This window comes from Myotis nattereri (genome assembly GCF_964212035.1).
Source record: "Myotis nattereri genome assembly, chromosome: X".
Taxonomy (NCBI): Eukaryota; Metazoa; Chordata; class Mammalia; order Chiroptera; family Vespertilionidae; genus Myotis; species Myotis nattereri.
This window is the reverse complement of record NC_138078.1, coordinates 146,570,744-146,590,376: the sequence shown is the minus strand read 5'-3', so window position 1 is coordinate 146,590,376 and position 19,633 is coordinate 146,570,744. Positions and strand designations below refer to the sequence as shown.

At 39.3% G+C, this 19,633-nt stretch overlaps 1 long non-coding RNA gene across 1 annotated transcript in view; it reads right to left on the bottom strand.

The window, feature by feature from the left end:
• Positions 1 to 490: 490 nt before the first annotated feature.
• LOC308510874 overlaps positions 491 to 19,633 on the bottom strand; it is a 136,211-nt gene continuing 117,068 nt past the window's right edge. Inside the window, exon 3 of the long non-coding RNA XR_013995446.1 lies at positions 491 to 620. This is a non-coding gene — a long non-coding RNA (uncharacterized lncRNA). The remainder of the gene's footprint in view (positions 621 to 19,633) is intronic.

Genomic DNA, 19,633 nt, shown 5'->3' with positions numbered 1-19,633 from the left:
CAGGCTCCCTCCTATTCCCTAGCCCTTCCTTTTCTGGTCCCACTGTGGCATGCAGCAGGGCACAGGAGTGAACACACTCATATTTCCATCCTCAATACTCCACTATCAGCTATGTGACTTTAAGCAGGTTACTTTAACTTGTCTGAGGATTAGTTTGTTCATTTGAATAATGGAGCTTACATTTTGGGATGTGAGGATTAAATAAGTTAATGTATGCAAAGTGCTTAACACAGTGCCTAATATCATGTAAATGCTCAATAAATCTTAGCTGTGTGCTACAAGATTGGGATAATCCTAGCACCGACCTCAGAAGACTTCTAGGGATGAAATGGAAGAATAAATGTCAAGCCTCTGGTTTCATAGGTGCTAAATGTTTTGATAGCTGCCATCATGGAAATTGTTGCACTGGGCATTCTTACCCAGTAACAAAATTATCAGATGATAGAGGAAGCATGCTGATATTAAGTGGGATGGTGTCTGGAAGACATACCTGTTAAAATTCCTTCCAAGCAAGCAGTACAAATCCTCGTGATTTGAAGGTCAAGAAGAGCCTGAGAGTGACTCAGCAGGGAAACCATGTGCAGAATAAAGATGAAGCTCCTTTTAAATCCATGAAGAAACTAGAGAGTAAACAAGAGGATTATTGTTGATTGTAGTAATTCAGGGACAGCTCCTAAAAGAATATGCTAAGAGGTCAGAGGCAAATCAGCTAGAAAACCTTGAAAGAAAACTTAGGAGAGTTGAGCAGAATCAGCAGGTGTGATCTGAGCCCAAGAAAAAAAAGAGGCTAATAGTAATAGCTAATACCTAATGTATAGTTAGAATTTACTGTGTCAAGCATTGTGCTAAGCAATTCATGTGCAATATCTCATTTTATCTTCCTTATCATCCTATGAGGTAAATTTTATTATTACTCCCATATTATAATCTGGACCTATGTATGGATGACTACAAAACCTTAAAGTATACCAAGTCCCAAGAGAGAACCTTCTGGAAATAAGCCATTGAATCAGGGTTAGAGTGTCCGAAACTGAATTCATCATTTTTTCCCAGGGAATCCATCTTTTGTTCTGTACTTCCCATCATAGCGCTACCATCCACCCAAGCCAGAAATTTGGGGTTCACTCTTGATTTTTCATTTTCAATTGAATCAGCCACTAAGGCCTTCCAATTTTGCTCCCTATTTCTCAAATCCATCTTTTCCTCTCTATCTCTTGCAAATAAAGCTCTCCTGGTCTATTCTAGTAGTGTCCTATCTGGATTCACTGCCTCTAGGTTTTGCTTCCTTGGTAACAATTTAGCCTACAAACTGCAACCAGAATGATCTTTCTCTTACTTTCCTTTTATTCTACAAGGTAATCTTTCTAAAATGCAAATTTGACCATGTAATTTGCCTACCAAGAACTTCTAGTTGTTCCATAATTTTCCTGTGTGTTGTCCATGATTTAACTCTCCATGTCCTACTGAGCTGTGCCCATTTCTCTAGCTTCATCTCCTGCCATTCTCTATTCCCTGAACTACATGTAGTTCCTCCTTACTCATCTCTAGTCCATGGCCTCATGAGTTTGTTTGTGTAATTTATTCTGCCAAGTTCACCCTTTCCTATACCTTTTCTCTCAGTCTTTGAGTCTGAGCTTAGGCATCAACACTTTCATAAAGCCTTTCTGTACCCCTAAGTACGCTAAGTGACTGTCCTCTACCCTCTGCCCTCCTTCACCCTGTGTGTCTGGTCACTTATGACAGTACATTGAAATGATGCTTGTGGTTCTGGATCATTCCTTGTTCATCTCTACAAACTTAGTGAGTCCCTGATCCATAGTTAAGGTTTTTTTAATCTATATTTTTTATTTATTTCAGAGAGGAAGGGAGAGGGAGAGATAGAAACATCAATGATGAAAGAGAATAATGGATTGGCTGCCCCCTGCACGCCCCCTACTGGGGATCGAGCCTGCAACCCTGGCATGTGCCCTTGACCGGAATCAAACTGGGGACCCTTCAGTCCATAGGCTGACAGTCTACCCACTGAGCCAAACCGGCTAGGGCCATAGTTAGGATTTGATAAATGTTTTTGAACTGTTGCAAGTACCCAGTATCTGTATCCAAGTAATGCTTGAGGTAGAGACCAAAAAGATCTAAAGGAAATAACTACCAATTATGAAGCACCTACTGTGGGGTGATGTCCAACTCTGACTAGCACCCACTAGTACTAGACCCATATTTTCTCTTATTTTTCTCTATAGTTTTAATCACCATCTGTCATATTATATATTACTAGAGTCCTGGTGCACGAATTCGTGCACGGGTGGGGTCCCTCAGCCTGGCCAGCGATCAGGGTCATTGTGGGGGCCATCTCGCCTAGTCCCGATCGGAGCCATTGGGGGCCAGCTGGGGGTTGGGACTGTGGGAGGATGGCCAGCCATGGAGGTTGGCTGTGGGAGTATACTGACCACCAGGGCGCACTCCTGCGTTGAGCCTCTGCCCCCTAGTGGTCAGTGTGCATCATAGCGACCGGTCACTCAGTTGACCAGTCGTAAAGGTCGCTTAGGCTTTTATATATAGAGATACTTATTTAGTTTGTCAAACTTCCCCCACTATAATATCAACTCTACATGGGTAGTAATATTCACCTTTGTTCATTGTTGTATCCCCAATGCATATCAGTGTCTTGCACATACTAGTAGTAAGTTCTCAGTAAATATTTTTGAATAAATATGGAGGTTAGATACTTTGATCCTTTTATTTTATTTATTTTATTTTTAAGTTATTTTTTATTATTGACATTATGGAGAGTAAGCACTTTCAATGTATAATCTCATTTGTTCCTCACAACAACCCCACAAGGTAAGTATTAATGTTTCTATTTTATAGGTGAGGAAAGTGAAGCTCCTCATCACCCACACAAAAAATGACAGAGGTTTTGAGAAACAGATATATTTATTGAGCCTAAAGATTGAAAGATGATTGATTCAAAGATCTTGGTCACAAGATGTGGCGGTGCAACAAAAAATGCCAGCCTAATAAAATAGCAATAAATAAGCAACTCTCTGACAAGCTGAATTGAATAGAAAGACTATACTCTCTTCCAAGGGAGAGACTGTATATTTCTACATTCTACAAATGAAGTCAGTTTTGTAACCTGAATAGCTATATCTGCTGTTCTAAAAGAATCTGGGGGCTTGTAAGGACTTCCATAGAAACATTATGAGGCAAGTCCATTGGAGCAAGAATACCATTTTTGCAGACAAGCCCCTCAGGATGTGCATATAAAAGTTAGTCTGTGGCACAGAGAATTGGGGTGCCCATTATGCGGCCTCTGTAGGTACAAACCACACATACCTCCATAGGGTAGAAGAGAACTAAGCACTTTACAAAAGGTCTTACAAGACTCGTGTAGTCAGGGTCTGGAATTTAACCATAGTGCCTGGATCTCAATACAGATGACATACTCCAGAACTTTTTAATTCTACCTTAAGTTTTGACCTCTGTAGTCACATTTTCAGCTTTTGACCTTTACAGCCCATTGAAGACTTATTTTCAAGTTTCTTACCTAACTATTTTTAGGCTAGGTAAATTAGAAAGGGAGAAAAAACACAGGCTTAAAACAAGGAGGTCTGTTCCTATGTATTCTTTTTTTCCCCCTACATATTCTTGAAACTTTTTTATTTCCCAAGAAAGGAAAAGTTTTCTGAACTTTCCTAAAAGATGACCTAAGAAGTAAGTTTTTTTCCTGCATTTCAACTGTCACCAAAAGAAAAATATCTGGCATTTGTATCATAATACAAATTTATTATGTATCACAATGGATTTATATTTTATTGTGTGCTTTTCACTTACATTAGGGCATTTAAAACTCTTTATTGTTGAGTATTACAGATGCCCTCTTTTTTCCCCCATTGCCCTCTTCCACCCTGGTCCCGCCCCATCCTAGGCCTTCACCTCCCTATTGTCTATGTCCATAGGTAATGCATAAGTTCTTTGGTTAATAACTTCCCATTCCCCCTTCTCTCTGAGATTCATCAGTCTGTTCCATGCCTCTGGTTCTATTTCATTCATCAGTTTATTTTGTTCATTAGATTCCTTGTTCATTTATTTTGATTTTTAGATTCAATTATTGATAGATATGTATTTATTCTCATTTTATGGTTTATATTTTTCTTCTTCTTCTTGTTATTATTATTATTATCATTATTATTCAAGAAGATCCTTCAACACTTCACGTAATACTGATTTGGTGGTGATGAACTCCTTTGCTTTTTCTTGTCTGTGAAGCTCTTTATCTGACCTTCAATTCCAAATGATAGCTTTGCTGGGTAGAGTGATCTTGGTTGTAGGTCCCTGCTATTCACCACTTTGAATATTTCTTGCCACTCCCTCCTGGTCTGCAAAGTTTCTGTTGAGAAATCAGCTAACAGTAATATGGTGCTCCCTTGTAGGTAACTAACTGCTTTTCTATTGCTACTTTTAAGATTATCTCTTTGTCTTTAATCTTTGGCATTTTAATTATGATGTGTCTTGGTGTGGGCCTCTTTGGGTTCATCTTGTTTGGGACTCTCTGTGCTTCCTGGACGTGTAAGTCTATTTTTTTTTCACCAAGTAGGGGAAGTTTCTGTCATTATTTCTACAAATAGGAAACCTATTTGAAGGTACACTAGGGCATTTTAATCATTACAACCCTTTTATAGTGAAGGAAATGGTGACCCCACAAAGGCATATAGCTAGGTGAAGGCCACACAGGTAGAAAATGGCAGAATTTGATTTGTAAATCTCAAGGGGTAGCAAATACCAACCTTGTCTATTCTACCTTTTATTAGAAATCCCCCTTCAAGCTTCCTATGGTAAAAAGTTAACTCATCATCTTTGTCCCCTACTTCTGTTCCCTATCTCAGGATATGGGACCTTTATCCATTCCAGTGTTCAAGTCAGGCACCTGGGAGTTAGCTTTGACTTCTACTCCCATGATGTCTCTTGAATATGTTCCCTCCTCAATAACACTCTGCCTCACTACCTTATCTCAGATTCTCATCTCCTTTCATTGAACTGATGCAATGTCTTCTTCACAGGCTTTCCTGCCTCCATTCTTACCCTACTTCATTCTCTAAGCCAGGAGGACCTTTATAAAGAACAAATTAGATTAAATCATTATAATTCTTCAATAACATCCCATTGCCTATAGGTTAAAGTAGGGCTCCTTAATTTGGCATCACATCCTCCCTCCTTTCTTCCTATATTCCCAGACATGAACCCTGCATTCTACTGACTGAAACTCTTAGTTTTCTAAAATGAACATAAACTGAGCTCACATTTATTGAGCACTTATTATATGCCAGGTTGTAGTCTAAAAGTATCACTTCCTATCATTTAATCATCAGCAATTATCCTATGAGGTGGATAATGTCATCACCTCCATGTGACAGATGAGGAAATGGAGACAGAGAGAGGCTAACTAACTTACCAAAGGTAATTCAGTTAATAAGTGTAAGATTTGGGATTGAAGCCCAGGAATTTTGGTTCCACAGTCTGTGTTCTTAACTACTACCCTACCTCTTTCATTCCTTTCTATCTGCCAAGAATGTCTTTCTCCCCTTCTCATCATCCACAAGGCTAATCTCTTTAAGACTTAACTCAATAATCTTCTCTGGGAAAATTTCCCTGACCACTCCACATTCCTTTGCTACTTCTGATCCCTACCTCAGGCTGAATAAGATATCTCTCTGCTGGTTTCGCTTAGAACCTGTCCGTCCCTCTAATTATAGCACTTGACTCATAACTTACATGCCTATTCATGAACTTCTTGAGGTCAAGAAGCTGGCTTTAGTCACATTTTTTTCCAGCATGTCTGTAGCACAGTGCCTGGTACACTCAAAATGTTTGTTGAGTAATTATTATTATTCTGGAAGACCTCCAATAAATAATTTGGATAAGTTCATATTTGGCAAATCCAGAAGTGGCATCCTTTACTATACTGGAATCCTGAGAGCTTCTAGAAAACTAAGCACAGAAATGTTCTAAACAGCCAAAACCGGTTTGGCTCAGTGGATAGAGCGTCGGCCTGCGGACTGAAAGGTCCCGGGTTCGATTCTGGTCAAGGGCATGTACCTGGGTTGCGGGCACATCCCCAGTAGGAGGTGTGCAGGAAGCAGCAGATCGATGTTTCTCTCTCATCGATATTTCTAACTATCTCTCTCCCTTCCTCTCTGTAAAAAATCAATAAAATATATTTTTAAAAAAAAGAAAAGAAAAAAAAGAAATGTTCTAAACAGAATGGGATGGATCATGAGTTTTATTTGTTAATGTTTTATTTAAATGTTTTCAAAGCTATAGAAAAGTTGTAATAATAAGAATTATACAAAGAAGACTTATATACCCTTTACTTAGATTCACCTATTGTTAAAACAATTTTTCCATTTGCTTGCATTACCATCTATCTGTCTATCTATCTATCTATCATCTACTTATCTATCTATACATATCCATAAATCATAGTTGATTTTTCCTGAACTATTTAAAAGTATGTTGCATATATCATGGCCCTTTCCTGATAAATACCTCAGTATTCTCTTACATAACCAAAATATGGTTATCAATATCATAAAACTTAACATCAATATGATACTTAATATCAAATAATTTCCATATTTCATATACAGGCCATTCCATATTCCAATTGTTGTAATTGGTTGTTCTGTATAGCATTTTTTTTCTGCCAGTACAGGATCCAGTCTAGGATAAGGTGTTAAATTTAGTTGTTATGTACTTTTAGTCCCTTTTGATCTAGAACATTTCCACAGTATTTCTTTCTTTTTTATGACATTACTATTTTTAAGAATATAGTCTTCTCTACACTATGCTTTAAAAATATATAGTGTTCCCAATGGGGAGAAAAGGAGACATATGTAATACTTTCAATAATAAAGAATTTAAATTGAAAATATCTATATAATAAAAGCCTAAGCGACCATTATGGCAGAACAACCAGAACGACTAGTCGCTATGATAAGCACTGACCATCGGGGGCAGACGCTCAACTCAGGAGCTGGCCCCTGGTAGTCAGTGTGTTCCCACAGGGGGAGTGCCGCTCAGCCAGAAGCCAGGCTCATGGCTGGTGAGCACAGCAGCGGTGGCGGGAGCCTCTCCTGCCTCTTCAGCAGTGCTAAGAAGCAGCATGCCAAGCCATAAAGAGCAACAAACAGGTGGGCAGTCAGAAGCGAGGGGCCCAGGACTATAAGAGGGATGTCCGACTGCTGGCTTAGGCCCACTCCCCACAGACATCCCCCAAGGGGTCCCAGACTGCTAGAGGGTGCAGGCCAGGCTGAGGGGACCCCCCCCCAGTGCACAAATTTGGTGCACTGGGCCTCTAGTATATATATATTTGCTCCTCATTGTGCTTTCCTGATGTTTCCTCGTGGTTAGGTTCAAGTTAGGTATTCCAGGCTGGAATACCACATAGTCTATGTCCTTTTTAGAGAATCATACATGGAGGCATATAATGTCTTTTTTGCCCCTTCATTAGTCATATTAATTTTGGGGGGCATATTAATTTTGATTGCCTTGTCATTCCACTATATAGTTATTTCTTTTCGTGGGAAATGGTATTAGAGAGCAAGATCTGGGCACTAGGTGTGTGACTTGAATGAAAGAAAGGTCCTATGGGATCCGGCCAGATAGATAAGGGCTGTCCTTGCCATGGGGAAAATAGAGGAGAAGAGGGGTTAGAAGATGTCCTCAAGAACATGCTCAGTTACTATGGCAAACACTGTAGGTTGGTCACTTTACAGCCTCAAATGTTCATTCCTATGCTAAAGAAACAACCCAGAGGTGTTCTTTGTCCAGCCTTGGGAGATAAATCATTACTGGTTTAAAACAATCATAGCAAGCCTATCCCCATTTGCCTAGTGAGGCCTACTGGTGAGCATGTGACTGCTTGTGATTTATAAGACCTTGCAGCGGTTCTCAATCTGTGGGTGGTGACCATCGGAAAACACATATAGCGTATCAGATATTTACATTACGATTCATAACAGTAGCAACATTACAGTTATGAAGTAGCAACGAAAATAATTTTATGGTTGGGGGTCACCACAACATGAGGGACTGTATTAAAGGGTCGCGGCATTAGGAAGGTTGAGAACCACTGCCTTAGGGAAAGTCTGTAATGGGGTTTCTGAGAAAGACTGTAGTGTCTGATAAAAGCAGCAGACCTTGAAAGAAAACAGCCTCTTTGTCCCATGCCTATCTTTGCTGCTTAGAATGTTGTTTGAGGAAATGATGTTTAATGTTATGGCAGTCATCTTATGGCCATTAATTAATTGAACAAATATTTATTAAGTGCATTCTGTGTGCCAGGCAATGTCCTAGGTACTGGGGATATAAGAGTAAACAAAACAGACTAAAGTCTCTACTTTCATTGAGCTTACATTCTAATGTGGGAGAGAGGAAACAAATAAAATATATGCTATCCTTGATGGTGATTAGTGATTTGTAGAAAAATAAAGCTGGGGAGGAAGAGAGGGAATGCCAGTACTGGGCTTATAATTTTTAATAGGGTAATCGGGGACAGCTCAATTAAGAAGAAATTATTTGAGGAAAAAATGGCATGCTTTGTAAATTCAGGTATCTTCAGACAGGGGACATGGTTGTTTCAGTTTTAGAGAATGTGTGCTATTGAAGAAAGGAAACATCACTACACACCTAGGATAATAGAACATTAACATAGAAAAAAACCTGGGTCTTTGATGACATAATTGAACTACTGAATTAAGCAACCCCGAAATTCACTTGCTTCCATACTTCTTGTTATGTGAGATCATGAAATGTCTTTTTTTTATATTGTTTTTATTGCTTAAAGTATTACAAAGAGTATTACATATGTCTCCTTTTTCCCCCCACCCTTAACAGTTCCCCGGCCTCCCCTACCCCCCAGTGTCTTATGTCCATTGGTTATGCTTATATGCATGCATACAAGTCCTTCAGTTGATCTCTTACCCCCCCTCCCGCCCCTGAAATGTCTTTATTGTATAAATAAGAATTAGATACCTGTAGTCACAGCCCAAAGCACTGTAACTGATACAGGGGTCATTAAGTTTGCTTGGCTGGCTCAGGAAGTAGATATGGGGCAGCTTTGTGATTTCAGCTGTGAAGGATTTGGAAGAAGGGAGTGATAAAGTTGGAAAAATCATTTTGCAACCATTATTTAAAGATTGGTTCAGACAAAGATCAATGCACACTAAACCTGGGGGACATTTTAATGAGAATCAGGTTATAGACTGGTTAGAGAGCAATGTTAAAGGTTGAACGTTACCAGGAGTCCCAGAAAGGGAATTACCAATTGGGAAAAATCAAAGATGGCCTTGAGAACATGAAGATAGGGAAGAATACAACTACCTATCTTAGGAAAAAGGAAAATTATTTGGGAGATGAGAAAGCACATGAGGCAAGAAGGCACAACCTTTGTCATCAAAGCCTTGGGTTGGAGCTGCTGTTCTGATGATGTTGACTGATAACCATGGGTGAGTGGCTTCTTCTCTGAGCCTCAGTTTCCTTGTAAAATTAGGGTTATAATGCCTCCCTTAAGGTAGATGTTGGAGGATAAAATGAGGTAATTTATATTAAAGTTCCCTGGCATACAGAAGTAGTAGGGCTTCAATAAGTAGTAGGGCTTGGTGGACCATATCAGTATAGGGTTTCAGTTTCTTCAACATCAAATAGTGATGATAGTGATGTCTGAATCGTTGCATTAAATTGGATGCTACATGTAAAGTGCTTAGAAGAGTGTCTGGTTGAGTGTTTAGTATGTTAGCTGGTACTATTATATGTTACTCATAACTATCAGAGGGACAATACTGGTAACAGTAATTAACAAATCTCAACTTATAGATTTAAAGACAACCTTTCTTGCCCTTCATCAGAAGCTCTTGGAACATATTATTAAGCTTTATAACACTAAATCCACTTTGTTATAAAAAGCTTAAGTGTCTTACTTCAGGTCATAATGTTGAGAATTAGAACCCAGCCCTTCACTGACTCTTCTTCCTGGCCTAAATTGCTTTGTATTTTCTCTTTACATATAGTACATTAAAATTCTTCCAAATTTGGCTTCTGACTATTGAAGTGCTTGATCAAGTCTCATGTCCCCTCTCCCAGACAAAAGACCTGAGACTTAATCAGAAATATTGAACCACCTTTGGTCACAGCAGTTGCTGGATCATAGGGAGACGTGGCAGGAGCCTGGAGAGGGGTAAGCTAGGATAGCCATGACCAAAGAAGTACTTGAGAGGCTTGTGACTATTTACAAATCTGTGCAGAAGTATGTTAATATTTTAACCCAAGAGTTTTAATCACAGTGCATACCAGCAAAATATTACTCCTGAGCCTAGGAGAGCATTCTTAGCCATCTATTTCGTGTCTACCCCTAATACTACTATAGAGAATTCTTGAATTCCTCTATATCCTCCTGCCAGCTATAATTAGGCATACAGCCAAAGAGATGGTTTAAATAAACCTCTAAAATCTTCTACCATTGACCTTGGAAAAATCTTCTGGTAATACCACTAACACTGGAGTCTTGACCAAATTTCAACCCAGGTGTTACTTGTCTTCTTGACCTTAAGTCATGGTGTTCCATTTCTTCTGCATTTATATTGAAAGCCAAGATGGGTCTTATTGGATATGAGAATTGCAACTCAGTGGTGTGGGTGGAGTTAAACTAGAGGGTCTCCCACTCTATTTTCAAGTAGAAGGTGTCCTGTGGTTTGAGAATAGCCCAGGGTTAAGGTGAATCCTCTCAGCTGTTCACCTTTCTTTAGCATTGTCTGCCAAGTACAGACAGGACCCTGAATCCTTCTGTTCTCCTGCTTTCAAGATTAAACATTAGATTCAGGAAGCTGGACAGGAGAAGAAGCCAAAATATGGAGGTGGGACTTTAAGTATAGCAGGAGAAAGAGCCCAATGTGCCTTTAGGAGGCAGAGATTTCAGTCTCCCATCCAGAATCTCACAGGCTCCCCTTGGTCACCCAAGAAACAGGTGGGGCTACTGCTGGGCAGCCAGGAAACAGAGCTGAACCAAGACACCAGAGTGTCAGGTACAGAGGGGCAACAGAGTCCATCAGTCCCACTTCATCAGCCCTTCTGCATCCAGACTTATCAGACCCAGGCTACAAAATCTTTCGGATCACCTGCTTCCACCCTCTCTACCTGGTGTAAGACCCTCTCCTCAGCCTTCCTGCCAAGTGCTCCCAGCCAGTTTCCAAGTGAACTGGGACGGTCCTGGGAGATCCTTGCCTCAGCAGGCTCAGGATTCCACTTGACAGAATGTTGTTCCTGCCCCCCTGTAACTTCCTCCTATACACCCACGTTCTGCCCTCAGGACAACCAACCAGACAGGACTGCTCCTTAATCTCAGGAATGTCCTTCACATATTTGAACACAGCTACCTCTACCATTCTTGTTCCCTAGCCAGGCTTCAATCTTTCCCAAGCTAAATACCCTCATCTCTTTCCGTCATTCCTATCAATGCCAAGGGAGATGATGCTTATCTTGATGCCTCGGTGAGGCAGCTAATTGGGCAACTTGGGTTTGATTTACACTTGTAAAACTATGGGTAAGTTACTTTGCTTCTCTAAGATTTGGTTTTCCCATGTATAGAATGGTTTTATTTCTGTTAATGCAATGTATTTACATCCTATGCCAGAGGTTGTGAGACATAATTACAGGATTACCCCTGAGTAATCATGGCTCTCCCCCACTCCAAAATCTCAATGTGGTGTTAACCAGTAAGGCTGTGCATAAACTACAAAGAATGCAGCGATTGTTTCATCTTGTATAACATTTAATGAACAAGATGTTGTTTGTGTCATGTCATTTGTTCTTGTCATTTGGTTATATTCTTATTTTTGTATGTTTCATGGTTACAATTTTTTGTATTTTATCTTTAAAATATTTTTTCCTTTATTGGTTTTAGAGAGAGAGGAAGGGAGAGGGATAGAGATATAGAAACATCAGTGAGAGAGAAACATCATCAGTCAGCTGCCTCCTACATGCCCCCTACTGGGAATAGAGCCTGCAACCTGGGTATGTGCCCTGACCAGGAACTGAACCAATGACCTCTTGGTTCCTGGGTGGACACTCACTGAGCCACACCAGCTGGGCTATATTTTATCTTTAATTCCCAAAATGTATTAATGCCTCAAAAGTGGTTCATTCAAGTATAAAAACAGTGATAGAAAACAATAGCAAGTCATGGCAACATTAAAAACACAGTGAACTTGACTATGGCATAAATATAGAATGTGAAGATATATGCACCAGGACAAGTAAATCTAAAAATATGATGGATGTAGAATGCAAAAGCTTTTCATATATTCTGCTATTTTCATGATAAATGGGATTAATATGTGGATTTTCTATGTTAAAAACAACCATTTCTGCTAATGTAGCAGCAGAAATTAGTAAAGAGGAATTAAAACAATGAATATTTGAACACTAACTTATATTATCCAGTGGTGCCACCACAGCTTTCACAACATTTTCATAGAAAGCACACGAACCCTCTGGTAGCCTGTCAAATGTCTCCAGAATAAGCAGAAAATAATGCTTTCTAATACTAAACTGATGAATATTATTACCAAGAGATAAGAAGCCTAAACTACAATTGTATTAACAAAATTGCAGTGATTAGAGTATTTGCACTACATCTAATACTATTTCTAAGAAACTTATAGCACTAATCACAAAGTTTGTGGCAACTATTATATTCATTAAAATTCAGAATAAATTTTTGGCACAATTTCTTTATCACTAGCATTGCTTGCATAATATCATTGGATTGCACAGTGGAAGAACAATTCTTAATATGTGAACACACTAAGTGATATTTCAGTTGGCATATTGATGTGCATATTTAAGGAAAGAGCTAGTGAACTTTTGTTCTAGTTATCACTGAAAAATAAGTCTTCAAGATAAGATAATCTTCAGGTACTTAAAGACAATTTTGTGATATTTGCTAAAGACTGAAAAACATTGGCCTAAAACCAGTGTTGACAAGGTAGCAGCTATGCATGCAACAAAGCAGGGTTCTGCAGCCACATGAATAAAAGAAGCTGTACCTGAATGACAATTCATACTTAGATGTATTCAAAGAAACATTAGTAGTCAATAATATGCCTTTTGATTTTGATTCAGTGTTGAAGATAAGGGTCCAGATTGGGATTATGAAAACATATCCCCCATTGAGTGTTTATCTTTTCATGATGCTAGGTGAAGAAATGGGCAGTAAGTACAAGTCTATCTGATTTATGAAGGTCATTCAAGGGGAAAGATATTCTCCCAAGTTTTTTGAGGGACAAAACATAAAGCATTTCTTCATGACAGTGATAACACCGAAGACCATCTGTATTATTTCAATTGAATGTTCAAGTGGTATATCTCAGCAATATATTTTGTATTTTGAACAGCCTGAGCTTATCACTTCAGGGCTTAAATGTTACTATTTTATGATATCAGGATTTTTTTATATGACTTAAATGTGGCACAAATGGTTCAATCTCTGAATCTGACTTGGTGCTTTTCTTTGCTCATTGGAGAACAAAAATAAATTGTATATCCACATCCACATGCTGTTAGGAAATGTGGAAAAATACCTTTCAGAGCTGAATGCAACCAAAGAAAGGATTAGATCTATTTGCTACTATCTTCCAAGTTGAAACATTCATCCTTTTAGTTTTTATGTGAAATGCTTATCACCTTCATGTCTGATGGAGTATTGAATGTAGCCTTTAGTAAGAAATCATTCCAAATTTCTAGTTTAATGTTCTATCCGAATATGCATATCCAAAACTATCTGCCAGAGCCACCAAATACTTGCTGCCATTCTCAACAACTTTAATTTGTGAATTGTTTTTTTTTTCTTTTAGTAAAAATAAAGGTAAAAAAAGAAACCAAACGGATATGAAACCTGACCTATAGCGCTAGTAATTATTTAGCTAGATATAGTTGTCTTGGTGAAATATTGCAAATAAATTATTATTATTCTCACTGTAACAAGTCAAAAAGACAAATTACCCTGCCCAAGTTTATACAGCTCATGAGAGTAGATCTGTGGTTTGATTCCGGGAGTGTCTGATGTCTAAGTTTCACAGGCTTAATGCTACATCATGCTGCCTTAGGAACTGTCTCTCCACTTGAGAAATGATAGTAAAATTTTCAGGAAGTTTGCAAGGAAGCTGTGAAACACAGCCATCATTCAAAATTAAATTAAAGCCCTAGCCATTTTTGCTCAGTGGATAGAGCATTGGCCTGCAGACTGAAGGGTCCTGGGTTCGATTCCGGTAAAGGGCACATGCCTGGGTTGCAGGCTTGATCCCAGTAGGGGGAGTGCAAGAGGCAGCTGATCAATGATTCTCTCTCACCATTGATGTTTCTATCTTTCCCTCCCTCTCCCTTCCTCTCTGAAATCATTAAAAATATATTTTAAAAAATTAAATTAAATCCCTGGCTGGTGTGACTTGGTTGATCGGGCATCCTCCCATGCAATGAAAGGTTGCCTGTTCAATTCCTGGTCAGGACATAAGCCTGAGTTGAAAGCTGGATCCCCGGTAGGGAGTGTTCAGGGGGGAGCCAATCAATGTTTCACTCTCACATCAATGTTTCTCTCTCTCCCTCTCCCTTCCTCTCTCTCTCTAAAAAAAATCAATAAAAAATTAAATTACATAAGCTTATATTTAAATAAAGATGATAAATATGTATCATTTATTATTTTACTACATTACTATTATATATGATTTAAGGTTATTTATATCAGTTGTAGCTATATGGTGGAAATATATAATGGTGTGCTACAGAGCATCTCTTCTCAACTCTGTATTCAATAATACCACATTGGTAGCTTGAAATTGGCCATGGTGGGGGTAATTACAAGAAAGACATTGGCAACTGCTACAAATTAAGGTCTTTTCCCCCGGGAGAGTTAGTTGTTAAATATTTACCAGCATACCACTGAACTTACGTCCCTTAAGTCTCTACAGAATCTAATAGCTATCATCTCAAGTGGAACACTAAGACCTCTGTCTATATCTCTTAGCCCAAAACAGTATTCCCTGGTACAACTTTGTAATTAACCATTACTCCTCACCACCCTATTCTCATTCTCATATTCTCTCTCTCTCGCTCGCTCTCTCACTCTCTTGTTTCTGTTTCCTGTTTTTATTGCTGGTAACATTATCCATTCACTTTTTCATACATTCATGAAGCTTTTATCAAACATTTACTGAGAGAATTAGGTACTACGAATCCTGAGATTAAAATAAGACATGGCTCTGCCCTCAAGAATCTTAAAATCTAGAAGGGAGACAGATGAGTAAACACAGAATCATCAGATAGCCTGATAAGTGCAGACTGGGAAAGGTTTCACAGAAGTAACATTTAGATTGGATATTGAAGGATGAGTAGACATTATTAGACCAAGGATACAAGGAAGGGCATTCCGAAGACTAGAAACAAGGAGTCAATGTATGGAGGAATGACAAGCATCATAGTCATAACAATTGCCAGACCTAAGCAAATTTGAACAGATAAAGAAATTTCATGGAAAACTTGATTAAAAGCTTTTAGAAAAATTAAAGTATGAATTAGAGTGTCTTGGGAATTAAAGTATGAATTAGAGTGTCAATAAGAATTGAAGCATGTTTTTTTTCAAGATACCATCATATGGCTGAAACAGTTCCAACTATTTTCTGTCCTTATGCTCAATATTAAAATTTCTGAGAGAGAATGTGCTTGGAATACCATGCACCATATGCCTACCCATGCCCTAGTAAGAGTTAGGCATGACTCTATCACCAAGACTGAACCAAATGGGAGAGGAGCAGTTCCCTAGAAAGAAAACCCATGATGTAGATACCAGATGAAATGGAAATGGGTTCTGGCTGAGCAACAATGACAGGTATACAGCAAAATGTTCTCTAATTCAAGTGGCATCTCTGGCTGTAGCTGGGTATCCTCTTAATTTCTAGTTTCTGCTGAAGAGCCTTCCCTCAATTTTATAGTTACTACCTGACAGCCTCTATAATGAACTTGGTATCGGTATAGTAACACTGACTGCTCCCTGTCTTCTTGCAGTTCTAGAGATGGTAGGCAGTTTCTACTCTTGATAATCTCTGGGTGCTTCACTTCCTCCTGTTTGGTCTCTCAGCTCTTCTAATGTGTTTTTCCCACTAAATTTCATCTATTGGACAGTCACATAGGCTCCATTTTCCCAACTAGACTGTAACTGATGTAGTTCATACTACCCTTCCCAGGGTAAAAACTGACAAAAATCAGCATGGGGTGGGTCCACTGGGCTCAGAAGAGCCCACATATAAAGTCTAAAAATCAGGCTATTGCATTCACATATCTGGACTTTAATCTTTGAATCACCAGTGCTGAGCAAGATTGGCAGAGGAAACTGAAAAACCACAGCAGTGTATCAAGGGCAAAAGAAGTAGCTATAAACTGTAACCAAATATTCACTAAGCTGTTGTTTTGTCCTAAACCTCCATGGGGGGTATTTAAAAAATGAGTTTTCCATTGACTTAGTTAATTATTATAGGCTTCTTCTTGTGACCTTGTCCTTTTTTGGAAATAAATGTTTTGCTGTTGTTGTTTTATAGTAGAATCATGCTGTGTCTCGGCTCACAGCATGTGCATGAGGTGTGGTATGTGGACTCTTAGGGAAGCACGTGAGTGCAGAGGACTGGGTGTGCATGCCTTCAGGTCTGGTGACTCCAGTTTAGGTTTTTTATCTGTACTCTTATTTAGTAGGACCTTGACTCTAGACAGTGAGGCTGGAGATATTTGCTGTCTCATCAGACTGGTCTTTTCATTCATCCTCTCATGTCTATTTCTGTAGATGGATAGTCATTACTGGTCAAGAGAATGTAGGGGCAACAGAGGGAGAGACACCTGATTTGGTATCAAGGAAGGGATAAGGCTTTAAACCCTCATAATTCCCTCTAGTCACTCCTAAAACTCCCAGAAAAACTTACACTCTAATCCAAAATAGTATGCAAATGTAGTTTCAGAACAAATTCCCTAGTTTCCCTCACCCAGACCATTTACAAACAGAACAATTATCCAAGCTTCTCCTACATGGAAATTCAGAAGCCTTCACTGCTCCAGAACATCATTTATTTGAGATTCACTCAAATTTCCTTCAGTCTCTGAATTTTGGTTCTATGGCCTTTTGCATGCATATTAAGACCAGTAACCCTGCCTTTGTAGAGTGGGATTAAGCCACAATCAAGTCCTAGATTTCACGTGTTCAGCCATAGATGGTCTGACTTTCTCAGACTTTGATTCCCCTAGATAAAAGTCCAGCAGTATAAGGGCTGTGGAGCCAATGTTGAGTGGCCATAACTATGTGTTCTCTTTGGGAGGAATACAGAAAGGAGACATGAGTAGAGGTCAACGTACCACTGGACTCCTGATCAAAGAATACTAAGATAGAGATGCCAGAGAGTACCACAAAGTCTCCAGTTATGCCTCCAGGAAATTGAACCATATCTTATAGGACACATGATAAATTCTCAAAATTAATCTTGAATCAGAATCACCTGGAGGACTTATAGAATCTCTATGCTCTCACAGAAACATCAAAAGCAATTAAAAAAATCTGTCAGAATCAACTGTGTCAGAACTCTGGAAAACAGTCAAGGGTTTACATCAACCAACTGAATGCTTAATAAAGAAAAATTCAACTTAAAATGGTAGGAAAGCTTGTGGCACTTTTACTTGCCTTTTACCCATCTTCTCCCCAGTACAGTAGCTGTCTTAGCCCATATTCCTAGTGTGGGATCCTGGTCCCTAGTTCCAAAGAAAGAAGAAGAAGTCTTATTTTTAAAGTATTGTGTATATCTGTTCCAACATGTCTGGGGCTACCTAATGGACTGACAGTAAATACTCATTTCTGTTTCACCTAACTTGGAACTCAGGCTAAAAAGCATTAGACATTTAAAAGCTATAGGCAGCAAAATAGCAGACATTTGTCTTAGCAATATCTTTACCAATACAGCTCCCAGGGCAATGGAAACTAAGGAGAAAATAAACAAATGGGACTACATCAAAATAAAAAGCTTCTGCACAGCAAAGGAAACCATCAACAAAACAACAAGAAAGCCCACTGCATGGGAGAACATATTTGCCAATGTTATTCCCCAATAAGAGTTTAATCTCCAAAATCTACAGGGAACTCATACAACTTAACAAAAGGATGATAAAGAATCCAATCAAAAAATGGGCAAACGACCTAAATAGAAACTTTTCGAAAGAGGACATACAGAAGGCCAAGAGACATATAGAAACATGCTCAAAATGATTAATCATCTGAGAGATGCAAATCAAAACAATAATGAGGTTCCATCTCACACCTGTCAGAATAGCTATCATCAACAAATCAAAAAAAGACAAGTGCTGGCTCAGATGTGGAGAAAAAGGAACCCTCCTGCACTGCTGGTGGGAATGCAGACTGGTGCAGCCACTATGGAAGACAGTATGGCGTTTCCTCAAAAAAATTAAAAATGGAACTGCCATTTGACCCAGTAGTCCCACTTCTAGGACTATATCCCAAGAAAACAGATACACCAACCAGAAAGGATATATGCATCCCTATGTTCATAGCAGCACAATTTACAATAGCTAAGATTTGGAAACAGCCTAAATGCTCATCAGCAGGTGAGTGGATTAGAAAACTGTGGTCCATCTACACAATGGAATACTACGCTGCTGTAAAAAAGAAGGAATTCTTACCATTTGCAACAGCATGGATGGAACTGGAGAGCATTATGCTAAGCAAAATAAGCCAGTCAGTAAAAGATAAATACCACATGATCTCATTCATTTGTGGAATATAAAGAACATTATAAACTGATAAACAAAAATAGATTCAGAGGCAAAGAAGTATCGAACAGACTGTCAAACTACAGCAGGAAGGCAGGGGAGGGTGTGGGGGAGCAAGAGATCAATCAGAGGACTTGTGTGCATGCATATAAACCTAACCAATGGACACAAGACACTAGGGGTGGGGGGGAGTGAGAGCATGTGCCAGGGAGATAGGGGAGGCCAGGGGGAAGTCAATGGGGAAAAAGACTAGATATGTACTACAATTTTTAATACTTTAAGCAATAAAATAAATTTTTTTAAAAAAGAAAGGACATTCTAAAAAAAAATTAAATCTACATATACATAAAACCCTAATATGCAAATAGATCAGTGGAACAACTGAACAACCAGTCACTATGATGTGCACTGATCACCAGGGGGCGCATGAAGAACATAGTGGGCATTGGCAGCAGGCGGCAGAGCACAGAACATGGTGGGCGTCAGCCACGGCAGGATGGTGGAGCAGGTGAGCAGGGCACCAGACCAAGGCAGGGAACTGGTCACTGTCATCAAGGCCAGCCTCTGGTGGTTACTGAAAATTCTTTGCTCCCACACACTGCAGTGTTGCCTAGCGCTTGCACCTACTGCCAGTGCTGGCCCCACTCACACCTGCAGCTGGCGCGGGAGCAGCCACTTGCACTTGCTGCTGGCACCCAGCACCATCCCCGATCACTTGGTGCCATCAGTGGGTGTGAGCAGCAGCTGCCAGCCCCGGTTGCCCCTGAGG